Here is a 14,330-nt window from a genome sequence, read left to right as displayed (position 1 = left end):
AAGCCTACCACCATCATTTATGCCATTCCCAGCATCAGCATGAAAAGCCTTTGTATCTATGAGGCAGAGTTCAATGAAAGTTTCACTGGAAAGTAAAGTCTTCAAAAAATTGCACTTTACTTCTTAACAAATCAAATATCATCTCAGAGCACAGCTAGCATATAAGTGATTACATAAATATGGAATAACCTTCTTTCCACACAAATGATGTTTCAAAATTAATTAAAGGAATGGGAGGCACAGCAATGGGAGGAGACTTCCAGAGCACATGTTCCAGCTACCAGAAGCATTCTTGAAATAAATTGATATGATGATATGATTTAGCCAATTACTCAAGAAAGAAGATAAGGGCAGAATTCCCTGTAAAAGCACTATAAGAATGTCAGATCAACCACAGCGGCTGCACACAAATGGGTCAAATTGCTTGTCAACAAAAATATCTTGAGGAACAACATATTTGTAATCAAAACATGTAAAATCTAAAACTTTTACTAGCCCACAAGAAACACAGTAGCTGCCCTACTTGTCCAGTGAGCATATGTCCATTGTTACTGCTGGAAGATCTCATTTCTCCTGGCCACTGACTCAATTACTACTAAGTGATTTTTTTAAAGTTGGCAAGCTAGTTTCCCATAGGACATTGTAGGTCATAATCGCAACTCATATTTTGTATAAAAATGGTGACTAAGAGCACCCCTACATTTCAAAATCAAATGAACATCTACATTTCTCACCTTTCTTTTGATCTTTTTGTAACATTAAATGCTGTTGTTCATTTTTCTTTACAGAACTCTCTTTCCATGGTTTAAGCCCATACTCTTACCTGGTTCTTCTAGCTCTTTGGACATTCTGAGTTCCCTTTACTTTTCCTCTCCCTAAATGTTAATTTACTCAAGTCTCTGTCGTCAGTCCTCGTTCTTATCCATGGCTTCAATTCTGTCTTTATGTTGTTAAAAACCCCAACTTAATTATGCAGCCCAGATCTCACTCCCAAACTGCAGCTTCATGCATCCAACTGCCTCTGGTAAGCTCCACTTGAGTAGTCAAACGCAAATATCATGGTCCAAAATTAAGCTCACCATGTCTTCATCATTATCTGCTCCTCTGTGTTTCCTAACAATAATAGAAAACGTAGCACCAGCCAATTTGTATTCAAATTAGAAACTTGGCAATCATCCTAATTGCCTTCCCTTCCTTACCTACACTCCAAAAAATTAACCATGAATCTAGATAAATCCTGTCACCTAAGTATTTGTCATACCCATTCCTTCTCTCATTTCCCAGTGCTACTACCTTTTTTCAGGTTTCCCTCAGTCTCCTTTCTAACACCCTTGACATTTAGTGCAATACCAATAATGAGTAAAAACAAAACACAAATCCATAATAATCTCACTCAACGTCATTTAATTATTCTCCATTATTTTAGAATAATTATAAAATATTTTCCATTGTCTGTGAGGCCCCTTATAAACTGCCTTCTGCCAAACTGTAGCCTCATCTCTTTTCAAACTTCTTGGTCTTCTCAGAAAATGCCTCACTTTTTCAGTCTTTCCTCTGTTTTATACACAGTGCCCCACCTAGGATGTCTTTTCTCCCTTTCTCTGCATACCAAACTTCCACATATCCTTCCAAATTAAACTAGTGATGTCCTCCCCATATCCTCCCCATATACTCTTTTCATAATGTCCGTCACTGTAACCTAACCACCACTGTCTCCCACCTCTACTCTTCCTCTCTTCTTGCCTACTCTTCCCTCCAGCCCCTCAAGGGAGGCTGGATACCATTCCTCTTTGTACCATTTTACCAATTACACTAATCATGGTTGATGTGTCTTTCTGGTTTCTCCTCCTTTAGGTTATGAGTTCCCTGAGTTCAAGGTCTGTGTCCTTCATTTTCATGTGTTCATAATCTAACTAGTAGTTGGTAGATGATAGAGATTCAATAAATATTTGTCAAATAAATGGGTGGGGGCATGGGTGGATGAATGGGTGGATGGAGAACATGAAGACAAAACACAATAATTAGTCTTAATGGTCCCTCCTCATTGAATCATTGTTGTGAGTCCTGGTAATGAATCACTACCTAACAACAAGTTAGTTTTTATTCCTTGGATTAGGCTGAATAAACATTTGAATGTTTTCTCTCCGGCCCTCATTTTTAGCTTTCACTACGGAAGCTTGTCTGCTCCCAATACCTTATTTTAAAATAATATAATGCAATTGATTATTTCCACTTACTATGTTAAAATCACATTCTAATTCTGTCTCACTGAGATTCTGCCCAGATCTTATTGACAGGTCTTTGGGAAATTTCAAAAATCATGAGTCAGAAGTTTAAAGATTATTAATAATCTCTAAGCCTGTTAGAGATGACTCATCTCCTTCATTATACATGGATTTTATTATTTAAACTCTCAGTCAATAACCTACTTTCCAATTTGTAAGGGTACTTCTCAGTTGCTAGATTTAAGTATTACTAGTCCTTACATAATCTCAAAACTTGAAATACTGAAAAAGAGGCTTTAAAGTCAAGAGATAAAATCAGTGTTGAGTCTCAAAAAAATGGGGACATATTTTTTGTGATTCTGTTGTGGTTCATAAGCGTGATAATTGGGTTTTCACACTAATACGTGAGATGTGCATTGTTAGAACAGTTTGAGGGAGGCACATCTCACACAAAGTTCGTTGGCACATTACCCATCTGACATGAAAGAAAAGTAACAAAAAAGAAAATAAAAAGGAATTTTTTTGCCCAGAGTGATTTTAATATATGGAAGAATTCAGATGTAGAAGATTATATGTACTCTAAATGGAGAGAGCCCATGCTTAACAAACTTAGTAAAGATGTTTAGTATAGAATCCTGGCTTTTTAGTTGTTCCATGAATCTAAGTTTTAATATATTCATCCTCAAGATGAGAACAAGAACATTGGAATTAGGCAGAATGATATGTGCCTACATATTTCATTTAGATGTCATCATCAGAAAGTGAATAACCACTAATGTATGACTAAATTTCTCAGGAAGCTATTGAATATCCCTTTAAATTGGAAAAATATATATTATTATTGAAATATGCTTACGTAAGAAAGCTATAATGGCTCTATTTTTTAAGATAACATTTAGATATTTTTCTAATGGCTCAAGGTGATCAATGTTCTCAAGATCAAGGTTCTCCTCTGTGTTGGCTTGCTGCTACAGCTAGAAGGATGGAGTAATCAAATCTTCAGCCAACATGTATTGAACTCATTATGCATGAGACATTTGCTAAATGCTTTATATACATTATCTCATTTAATACTCACAACCAATCCTATGAGGGACATACTAACATTATCTATTTCAGTGAAAAATGAACTAAGCCACAGAGAGAATAAGAATTTGCCCAGTCACACATCACTAACTGGCAAAGCCAGGTGTGTCCAACTCCCAGTCTTTTCATGCACAACCTCCACACAATCTTCTTATCACAAAACCTGGTTTTTCAAAGTTGATCTTATGGAGGTAGAGTAGAATGATTACCAGAAACTGGGAAGCATGGTGAGGCTGGTAAAGAGATGTTGGCTGATGGGTACAAAAATATAGTTAGATAGAAGTAAGTTCTAGTGTTTGTTAGTAGAGTGACTATAGTTAATAAGAATTTATTGTATATTTTAAAATAGTTAGAAGAGAAGATTTAGGATGTTCCCAAACAAAGAAACGATAAATGTTTGAGGTGATGGATATTCTAATTACCCTGATCTGATCATTACACATTGCATACATGTACCAAAATATCACACTCACCCCATAAGTATGCACAATTATTATGTATCAATAAAAAATGAAATAAAAATCTGTGTTTTCTTGGTGGTTGTAGAGTTTGTTATAGGATCTTATATCAGACATTTAAACTCACTGTCTATGAGTAATATGGATAGAATATGTTAAATTTCACAGTCCAAATTTTTTTTTTTTTTTTTTTTGAGACAGAGTCCCGCTTTGTCGCCCAGGCTGGAGTGCAGTGGCGGGATCTCAGCTCACTGCAACCTCCACCTCCCAGGTTCAAGCGATTCTCCTGCCTTAGCCTCCTGAGTAGCTGGGATTACAGGCACATGCCTCCATGCCTGGCTAATTTTTGTATTTTTAATAGAGATGGGGTTTCACCATGTTGGTCAGGCTGATTTTGAATTCCTGACCTTGTGATTCACCCACCTTGGCCTTCCAGAATGCTGGGATTACAGGCGTGAACCACTTTCCAGGCCTATATTTTTAAATGTATAAAGTCTAAGGTTTCTTTAGCTTAAACATGTGATGACTCTTTCATTTGGTTTATATAATAAATTCTTACTAAGGTATAAATGATAAATGACTGATGACAATTTTTACATGTTACCTACAGAGACCAACCTGGCAGGCATTTCCATGTATTAAATGATATCTGCTTTAACTTAAAAGAAGCTCATTTAGAAAGGGATGCAGGCATCAACTGGGAGCAATGTGGAAGTATTTTTCAGCACCAATTCTGTCCCAGATCTATCATTGCATGCTATACTGACAGCTACCTTCTTCACCTATGTCAAAGGTAAGTTACTCATTCAATGAATCATTGTGACAGGCACTGAGTTCAACTGAACATGGTTCCTGAAGACCTCCACTTTAGCCTATGTGGTGGGATACATACTCTGAAGGACTCTCTCACTGTAAAGTAGCTAGATCCTGAATAAAACAGGCCTTTGAGGTTCATGAGGTTTAAGGAAGGAAGACTCTTCATCACATAAAAGTGCAAGGTGAAGCAGCAAGTGCTGATGTAGAAGCTGCAGCAAGTTATCCAGAAGGTCTAGGTAAGACAATTGATAAAGGTGGCTCTACTACACAACAGTTTTTTCAGTGTAGATGAAACTGCCTTCTACTAGAAGGAGATGCCATCTAGAACTTTCATAGCCAGAGAGAAGTCAGTGTCTGGCTTCAAAGCTTCCAAAGACGGGCTGACTTTTTTGTTAAGGGCTAATGTAGCTGATGACTTTAAGTTGAAGCCAATGCTCATTTATCATTCTGAAAATCCTAGGGCCCTTAAGTATAAATCTACTCTCCATGTGCTCTATAAATGGAATAACAAAGGCTGGATTACAGCACATTCATTTAAAGCATGGTTTACTGATTATCTTTAAGTCCACTACTAATACCTACTCCTCAGAAAAAGAGTCCTTTCAAAACATTACTGCTCATTAACAATGCACCTGATCACCCAAGATATCTGATGGAGATATACAAGAAGATAAATGTCCTTTTCATGCCTGCTAACACAACATGTATTCCGCAGCCCATGGATCAAGGAGTAATTCTGACTTTCAAGTCCCATTAAAGAAATGCACTTTGTCAGGCTATATCTGCTATAAGTAATGATTCCTCTAATGAATCTGGGCAAAATCCATTGAAAACTTTCTGGAAATGATTCACTATTCTAGACGCCATTGAGAACATTTTGATTCTTGTTTGGAGTTTAAAATATCAACATTAACAGGAGTTTGGAAGAACTTAATGTCAACCCTTATGAATGACTGGGAAGGGTTCAAGACTTCACCGGAGGAAGTATTGCAGATGTGGTAGAAATAGCAACAGAGCTAGAATTCAAAGTGGATCCTAAACATCTGACTCAATTGCTGCAATTATATGCTAAAATTTGAAAGGATAAAGAGTTATTTCCTATGAATGAGCAAATAAAGTGGTTGTTTGAGATGTGATCTATTTCTGGTGAAGATGCTGTGAACATTGTTGAAATGACACAAAGGATTTTGAATATTCAATAAACTTAGTTGGTAAAACAGCAGCAAGGTTTGAGAAGATTGATTCCAATTTTGAAAGAAGTTCTACTCGGGTAAAATGCAATCAAACAGCATTTCATGCCACAGAGAAATTTTTCATGAAAGGAAAGTCAATCAGTTCAGCAAATTTATTGTTGTCTTAAGAAATTGTCACTGCCACCACAACATTCAGCAACCACCACCCTGATGATTCAGTAGCCATCAACATCCAGGCAAGTTTCTCTACTGCAAAAAGACTACAAATTGCTGAAGGCTCAAGTGATCACATTTTTAGCAATAAAGTATTTTTAAATTAAGCTGTGTACATTATTTTTAGACACAATGCTATTGTACACAGTAGGCTAGAGTATAGTATACATATAATTTTTATATGCACTGGGAAACCAGAAAAATACATGTGACTGTCCTTGTTGCTATAGTCTGAAACTGAACCTGCCATATCTTTGCGGTATGCCCTTTAATTTCAACAGAGACTGTATGGCCTGCAAACTTGACAATACTTACTTTGACACTTTACAATACAGTTTGCTGACCCCTGACCAATATGAAAAGACACAGAAAAGTTAAAATATTCAGTTTATCTGGAAGATTTTTTTAATTAACTTTTTTACACCTAACGAAGTAGCTTCAGAAAATAACAAGAGAATTAAAGAAAACTTGTAAATAGAAGAGTATAATATGCTCATGAATTACAAAACTCAAAATTGTTACAATGTCATTTCACCCCATATAGTTCTATAGACTCAGTTCAATCCCAATTTAAGATCCTAGCTAAGGTTTGTTTTATTTTGTTTTGTAAATTTACAAGCGAATTCTAAAATGTATAAGGAAATGTAAGAGACCTAGAAAAGCCAAGACAATCTAACAGAAGAACAAAACTGGCAGACATACACTGTCTGACTTCGAACCATTATGAAACTGAAGAAATTAAGATACTGTGTAATATTGGCACAAGAATGGAGCAATGATACAGAATTGCTATTAAGCAAGAAATATACCTATAAATATACAGTCACCTGATTTGTGTCAAAGACACTAATTCAGTCAGGAAAGTACAATCAATTCAATAGATAGTGATGAATTCAGTGGATATCCATTTTTGAAATTAACCTTAGACTCAATCTATGTTACATGCAAAAACTTATTCCAAATGAACAGTAGACCTAAATGTAAAAGTTAAAACAATAAATATTCTAACAGAAAAAAAGAGAGGAATCTCTTTCTGAACTTGGGAGAGACAAAGATTCCTTAAACAGGACACAAAAAGCACTAACCATAAAACATTAATATATTGGACTTTCTTAAAATCAAGCATGTGTTGATCAAAAGACACTATTAAGATAATGAAAATGCAAGAAACACAAAAATAAGGCATTTTCAATATATATATCTAACAAAGAATTATTATTTAGAATATATCTTCAACATTTTATAAATTGGTATGGAAAACAGAAAAAAATCCAAAGGACACAAAAGCCAAAATCCAGTCATTTAATAAAAAGGACACTGAAATAACTAATAAATATATTAAAATGTGCCCAGCATCCATAGTCATCAGAGAAATGCAAACTTAAAAACCACAATGAGCTGGGCACAGCAGCTCATGCCTATACTCCCAACACTTTTGGGGTGGAGGCAAGAGGATTACTTGAGGCCAGGAGTTCAAGACCAGTCTGGGCAACACAGCCAGACCCTGTCTCCACAAAAAAAAAAAAATGTTTAATTAGCCAGGCATGGTGGTATGCACTTGTAGTCCCAGCTACTTGGGAGGCTAACGCAGGAGGATCATTTGAACCAAGGAGTTTGAGGCTGCAGTGAGCAGTAATTGTGCCACTGCACTCCAACCTAGATGACAAAGCAAGAGCTTGACTCGAAAATAAAATAAAATAAATAATTTTTAAAAACCACAATGGGATAACTACTACCTACCCACCAGAATTACCAAAATTAAAATATTGACAATGCCAAGTGTTGACAGCATGTGGAGCAACTGGAATTCTCATACAGTAATGATATAAGAGTAAATTGGTACCATTATTTTACAAAAGTGTTCAGTGATATCTATTAAAGCAAAAGTAAGATGCTTACTCTATGATTTAGCAATTATACTACTGGGCATTTATCAATAAATGTAAATGTTTATGGTACCCATCGAAGACATGTACAAGAATGCTCTCAGAAAGGTTATTTATTATACCCCTAAACTGGAAACAACTGAAATGATTGTCAATAATAGAACAGAGAAAAATTCACACAATGGAATTCTTCAGAACAATTAAAAAAAACAAATCTATGGATACAGAAAACAACACAGATAAAATGTAAACCATAATGCTGAGTAAAAAAAAAAAAAAAAAAAAAAAAAAAAAAAAAAAAAAATTTACGTTTCTAATTATATAAAGTTCAAAACCACACAAAATTTATCAATATTGATACAGATTTGAACAGTGGTTTCCTTTGAGTGGATATTTACAGAAAGTAGATACACAGGAGACATCTGCAGCTCAAGAAATATTCTACATCTTCATGAGGCAGTTACACAGTGGGGTGTGTATATGTACACATGTGTAAAAATTCTTTGAACTAGACATTTAAGATTTGTTCATTTTACTATGTGTAATGTGTATTCAATATTTTTAAAGTTTCCAAATACATAAAGAAAAAACTTTATAGAACTATAAAGAGAAGTTAACAACTTCACCATCCAGTATTAGATTTCAACATGTATCTCTCAATAAATAGCCAAGTACATGGTGGCTCACACCTTTAATCCCAAATCCCAGCACTTTGGGAGGCCAAGGTGGGTGGATCACTTGATCTCAGGAGTTTGAGGCCAGCCTGGGCAACATGGCAAAACCCCATCCCTACACTGGGCGTAGTGGCATGCACCTGAAGCCCCAGTTACTTGGGAGGCTGAAGTGAGAGGACTACTTGAGACTGGGAGGCAGAGGTCGCAGTGAGCTGAGATGGTGCCACTACATTCCAGCCTGGGCAACAGAGCCAGACCCCATCTCAAAAATGAATAAATAAATAGCCAAGTAAACAAAAAATTAGCAAAGATATAAAAAGTTTAAACACAATACGGTTGATTTAATGAACATATGTAGAAATGGTTCTCAATAATTAAAAAATACCCTTTTCTCTCATATACACATGACATGTTTGTAAGATAGCAATAAGTCAAATCCAACAAATTCCAGTTATTTGATGTTATATTAGAACACATTCACAGGGTACAATAAAACTAAGTTCAAAATAAATACAAAAAAATTAAAACTCTCATATATTTTGAAAATTGTAGAACACAATTGTGAATAATTCATGGGTTAAAATAAAATCACAACAGAAATTGCAGAATCTTTAAAACTAAACAATAATAAAAACACCACCAATCAGGACTGCCCTTGACATGATGGAATAACTGAAACCATACTTTCTCCTTTTTCTTTGTAAAACTAGAAAAAAATATAAAAGCATGTTTTAAGAAATTGTACACAGCACATAAATGGAATTTTTAAGAGAAAGAAAATAAACTAAGAGACCCCTATGTCTACTATTGATTTCCACCTAAGGGAATTTCCAGACTACAGTGCAGAGAAAGAGAATCCAACCAGAGACCAATTGTCTCACTGAGTTTAAGAGACAGAAAGGAGCTCTGAGAGTTGAGGGGAACAGGGAGGATGAAGTGATTAGGTTTTTCAAGGCACAGTGTTGGAGAAAAGGAAACTATGCATAGAAAAGGCTCTAAAACTCTAAAAATATGTAATGTGGTACCCTTGAGTCAACTGATAAACACTAAATCATCTACACAGACGGCAAAATGTGAGGCCAAAAATTACAGGAGAGCTCCAAGTTTAAGATTTATACAGAAATGTAAGAGATGCAGAGCTCACATTAGTGAGGGGTCGAGGGGTGGGGAATTTTTCAGTTAATGAGTGCTACCTTAAATTCCCCCAAAGTTTAAAAACAATTTTAAAATGAATAAACCGATGCACAAGTAATTTAACTGCTTCCCAGAATTTTTCCAACACTCTTTAAAGAAAGACAACCAAATCTAAACATTCAGCAATGTAACAATCACACTGTCCAGCATATAATAAAAATTATTTTTTAAAATTACTAGACATGCAAATATTAGGCAAATGTGACTCATAGCCAGCACAGGGGAAAAGTCAGTAAAATCAGCCAAGAAATGACACTAATGGTGAAATTAACAAACAATAAGTTCAAGTGTGTAAATGAACACATGAACATAATAAGAGTAAAAATAGAAGATTAATAAAATTAATGGGAATTCAACAACTGAAAAAAGCAGTATCTGAATTGAAAATTTCAGTGAACGGCATTAACAGTAAATAAGAAACTGCAGAAGAATACATAAGTGAGGTTTAAGATATGCAATAGAGGGGGGCGGAGCAAGATGGCCGAATAGGAACAGCTCCAGTCTCCAGCTCCCAGCGCCAGCAACACAGAAGACTGGTGATTTCTGCATTTTCAACTGAGTTACCAGGTTCATCTCACTAGGGAGTGCTGGACAATCGGTGCTGGTCAGCTGCTGCAGCCCGACCAGCCAGAGCCGAAGCAGGGCGAGGCATCACCTCACCTGGGAAGCACAAGGGGGAAGGGATCTCTTTTCTTAGCCAGGGAAACTGAGACACACAACACCTGGAAAATCGGGTAACTCCCACCCCAATACTGCACTTTACCAAGGGTCTTAGCAAACTAACTGCAAGGCAGCAGTAAGGCTGGGGGAGGGGCGCCCGCCATTGCTGAGGCTTAAGTAGGTAAACAAAGCCACTGGGAAGCTCAAACTGGGTGGAGCCCACAGCAGTTCAAGGAGTCCTGCCTGTTTCTGTAGACTCCACCTCTGGGGACAGGGCACAGCTAAATAAATAAACAAAAAAGAAGCGGCAGAAAACTCTGCAGACGCAAATGACCCTGTCTGACAGCTTTGAAGAGAGCAGTGGATCTCCCAACACGGAGGTTGAGATCTGAGAACAGACAGACTGCCTGCTCAAGTGGGTCCCTGACCCCTGAGTAGCCTAACTGGGAGACATCCCCCACTAGGGAAAGTCTGACACCCCACACCTCACACAGTGGGGTACACGCCTGAGATGAAGCTTCCAAAGCAAGAATCAGACAGGTACACTCGCTGTTCAACAATATTCTATCTTCTGCAGCCTCTGCTGCTGATACCCAGGCAAACAAGGTCTGGAGTGGACCTCAAGCAATCTCCAACAGACCTACAGCTGAGGGTCCTGATTGTTAGAAGGAAAACTAACAAACAGGAAAGACACCCACACCAAAACCCCATGAGTACGTCACCATCATCAAAGACCAAAGTCAGATAAAACCACAAAGATGGGGAAAAAGCAGGGCAGAAAAGCTGGAAATTCAAAAAATAAGAGTGCATCTTCCCCTCCAAAGGAACGCAGCTCATTACCAGCAATGGATCAAAGCTGGATGGAGAATGACTTTGACAAGTTGAGAGAAGAAGGCTCCAGTCCATCAAACTTCTCAGAGCTAAAGGAGGAATTACGTACCCAGTGCAAAGAAACTAAAAATCTTGAAAAAAGAATGGAAGAATGGATAACAACAATAATCAAAGCAGAGAAGGCCATAAACGAACTGACAGAGATAAAAACGATGACACAAGAAATACACGACAAATGCACAAGCTTCAGTAACCAACTCGATCAACTGGAAGACAGAGTATCAGCAATTGAGGATCAAATGAATGAAATGAAGCGAGAAGAGAAGTCTAAAGAAAAAAGAGGAAAAAGAAATGAACAAAGCCTTCAAGAAGTATGGGATTATGTAAAAATACCAAATCTACATCTGATTGGGGTGCCTGAAAGTGAGGGGGGAAATGGAACCAAGTTGGAAAACACTCTGTAGGATATCATCCAGGAGAAATTCCCCAACCTAGTAAGGCAGGCTAACATTCAAATTCAGGAAATACAGACAACGCCACAAAGATACTCCTCGAGAAGAGCAACTCCAAGACACATAATTGTCAGATTCACCAAGTTGAAATAAAGGAAAATCTGTTAAGGGCAGCTGGAGAGAAAGGTCGGGTTACACACAAAGGGAAGCCCATCAGACTAACAGCAGATCTCTCGGCAGAAGCTCTACAAGCCAGAAGAGAGTTGAGGCCAATATTCAACATTCTTAAAGAAAAGAATTTTCAACCCAGAATTTCATATCCAGCCAAACTAACTTTCACAAGTGAAGGAGAAATAAAATCCTTTACAGATAAGGAAATGCTTAGAGATTTTGTCACCACAAGGCCTGCCTTACAAGAGACCCTGAAGCAAGCACTAAACATGGAAAGGAACAACCAGTACCAGCCATTGCAAAAACATGCCAAAACGTAAAGATCATCGATGCTAGGAAGAAATTGCACCAGCTAACGAGCAAAATAACCAGTTAATATCATAATGACAGGATAAAGTTCACACATAATATTAACCTTAAATGTAAATGGACTAAATGGTCCAATTAAAAGACATAGACTGGCAAACTGGATAGAGTCAAGACCCATCAGTTTGCTGTATCAGGAGACCCATTACACATGCAGAGACATACATAGGATCAAAATAAAGGGATGGAGGAAGATCTACCAAGCAAATAGAGAACAAAAAAGAGCAGGGATTGCAATCCAAGTCTCTGATAAAACAGACTTTAAATCATCAAAGATCAAAAGAGACAAAGAAAGCCATTACATAATGATAAAGGGATCAATTCAACAGGAAGAGCTAACTATACTAAATATATATGCACACAATACAGGAGCATCCAGATTCATCAAACAAGTCCTTAGAGGCTTACAAAGAGACATAGACTCCCATACAATAATAATGGGAGACTTCAACACCCCACTGTCAACATTAGACAGATCAACAAGAGAGAAAGTTAACAAGGATATCCAGGAATTGAACTCATCTCTGCACCAAGCGGACCTAATAGACATCTACAGAACTCTCCACCCCAAGTCAACAGAATATACATTCTTCTCGGCACCACATTGCACTTATTCCAAAATTGACCACATAATTGGAAGTAAAGCACTCCCTATAATTTCTGTACAAGAACAGAAATTATAACAAACTGTCTCTCAGACCACAGTGCAATCAAACTAGAACTCAGGACTAAGAAACTCAATCAAGCTGCTCAACTACATGGAAACTGAACAACCTGCTCCTGAATGACTACTGGCTACATAATGAAATGAAAGCAGAAATAAAGATATTCTTTGAAACCATTGAGAACAAAGACACAGCATACCAGAATCTCTGGGACACATTTAAAGTAGTGTGTAGAGGGAAATTTATAGCACTAAATGCCCACAAGAGAAAGCTGGAAAGATCTAAAATTGACACTCTAACATCACAATTAAAAGAACTAGAGAAGCAAGAGCAAACACATTCAAAAGCTAGCAGAAGGCAAGAAATAAGTAAGATCAGAGCAGAACTGAAGGAGATAGAGACACAAGAAACCCTCCAAAAAATCAATGAATCCAGGAGTTGGTTTTTTGAAAAGATCAACAAAATTGATAGACCACTAGCAAGATTAATAAAGAAGAAAAGAGAGAAGAATCAAATAGATGCAATAAAAAATGATAAAGGGGACATCACCACCAACCCTACCGAAATACAAACTACCATCAGAGAATACTATAAACACCTCTGTGCAAATAAACTAGAAAATCTAGAAGAAATGGATAATTTCCTGGACACTTACACTCTCCTGAGACTAAACCAGGAAGAAGTTGAATCCCTGAATAGACCAATAGCAGGCTCTGAAATTGAGGCAATAATTAATAGCCTACCAACCAAAAAACGTCCAGGACCAGATAGATTCACAGTTGAATTCTACCAAAGGTACAAGGAGGAGGTGGTATCATTCCTTCTGAAACTATTCCAATCAATAGAAAAAGAGGGATTCCTCCATAAATCATTTTATGAGGCCAACATCATCCTGATACCAAAGCCTGGCAGAGACACAACAAAAAAAGAGAATTTTAGACCAATATCCCTGATGAACATCAATGCAAAAATCCTCAATAAAATACTGGCAAACCGGATCCAGCAGCACATCAAAAAGCTTATCCACCATGATCAAGTGGGCTTCATCCCTGGGAAGCAAGGCTGGTTCAACATATGCAAATCAATATACGTAATCCAGCATATAACAGAACCAAAGACAAAAACCACATGATTATCTCAATAGATGCAGAAAAGGCCTTTGACAAAATTCAACAGCCCTTCATGTTGAAGGTTCGCTCAATAAATTCGGTATTGATTCAATGTATCTCAAAATAATAAGAGATATTTATGACAAACCCACAGCCAATATCATACTGAATGGGAAAAAACTGGAAAAATTCCTTTTGAAAACTGGCACAAGACAGGGATGCCCTCTCTCACCACTCCTATTCAACGTAGTGTTGGAAGTTCTGGCTAGGGCCATCAGGCAAGAGAAAGAAATAAAGGGTATTCAATTAAGAAAAGAAGAAGTCAAATTGT

At 37.0% G+C, this 14,330-nt stretch overlaps 1 protein-coding gene and 1 pseudogene across 2 annotated transcripts in view; one reads left to right on the top strand and one right to left on the bottom strand.

The window, feature by feature from the left end:
- LOC103230569 (TNF superfamily member 4) overlaps nucleotides 1-14,330 on the bottom strand; it is a 278,327-nt gene that overhangs the window by 75,275 nt on the left and 188,722 nt on the right. The gene's annotated exons all lie outside the window — the stretch shown is intronic.
- On the top strand, nucleotides 2,582-2,706 carry LOC119619887 (small nucleolar RNA U13; annotated as a pseudogene).

Source organism: Chlorocebus sabaeus, chromosome 25 (genome assembly GCF_047675955.1).
Source record: "Chlorocebus sabaeus isolate Y175 chromosome 25, mChlSab1.0.hap1, whole genome shotgun sequence".
NCBI classification, from domain to species: domain Eukaryota; kingdom Metazoa; phylum Chordata; class Mammalia; order Primates; family Cercopithecidae; genus Chlorocebus; species Chlorocebus sabaeus.
This window is presented reverse-complemented; position numbering and strand designations above follow the sequence as displayed.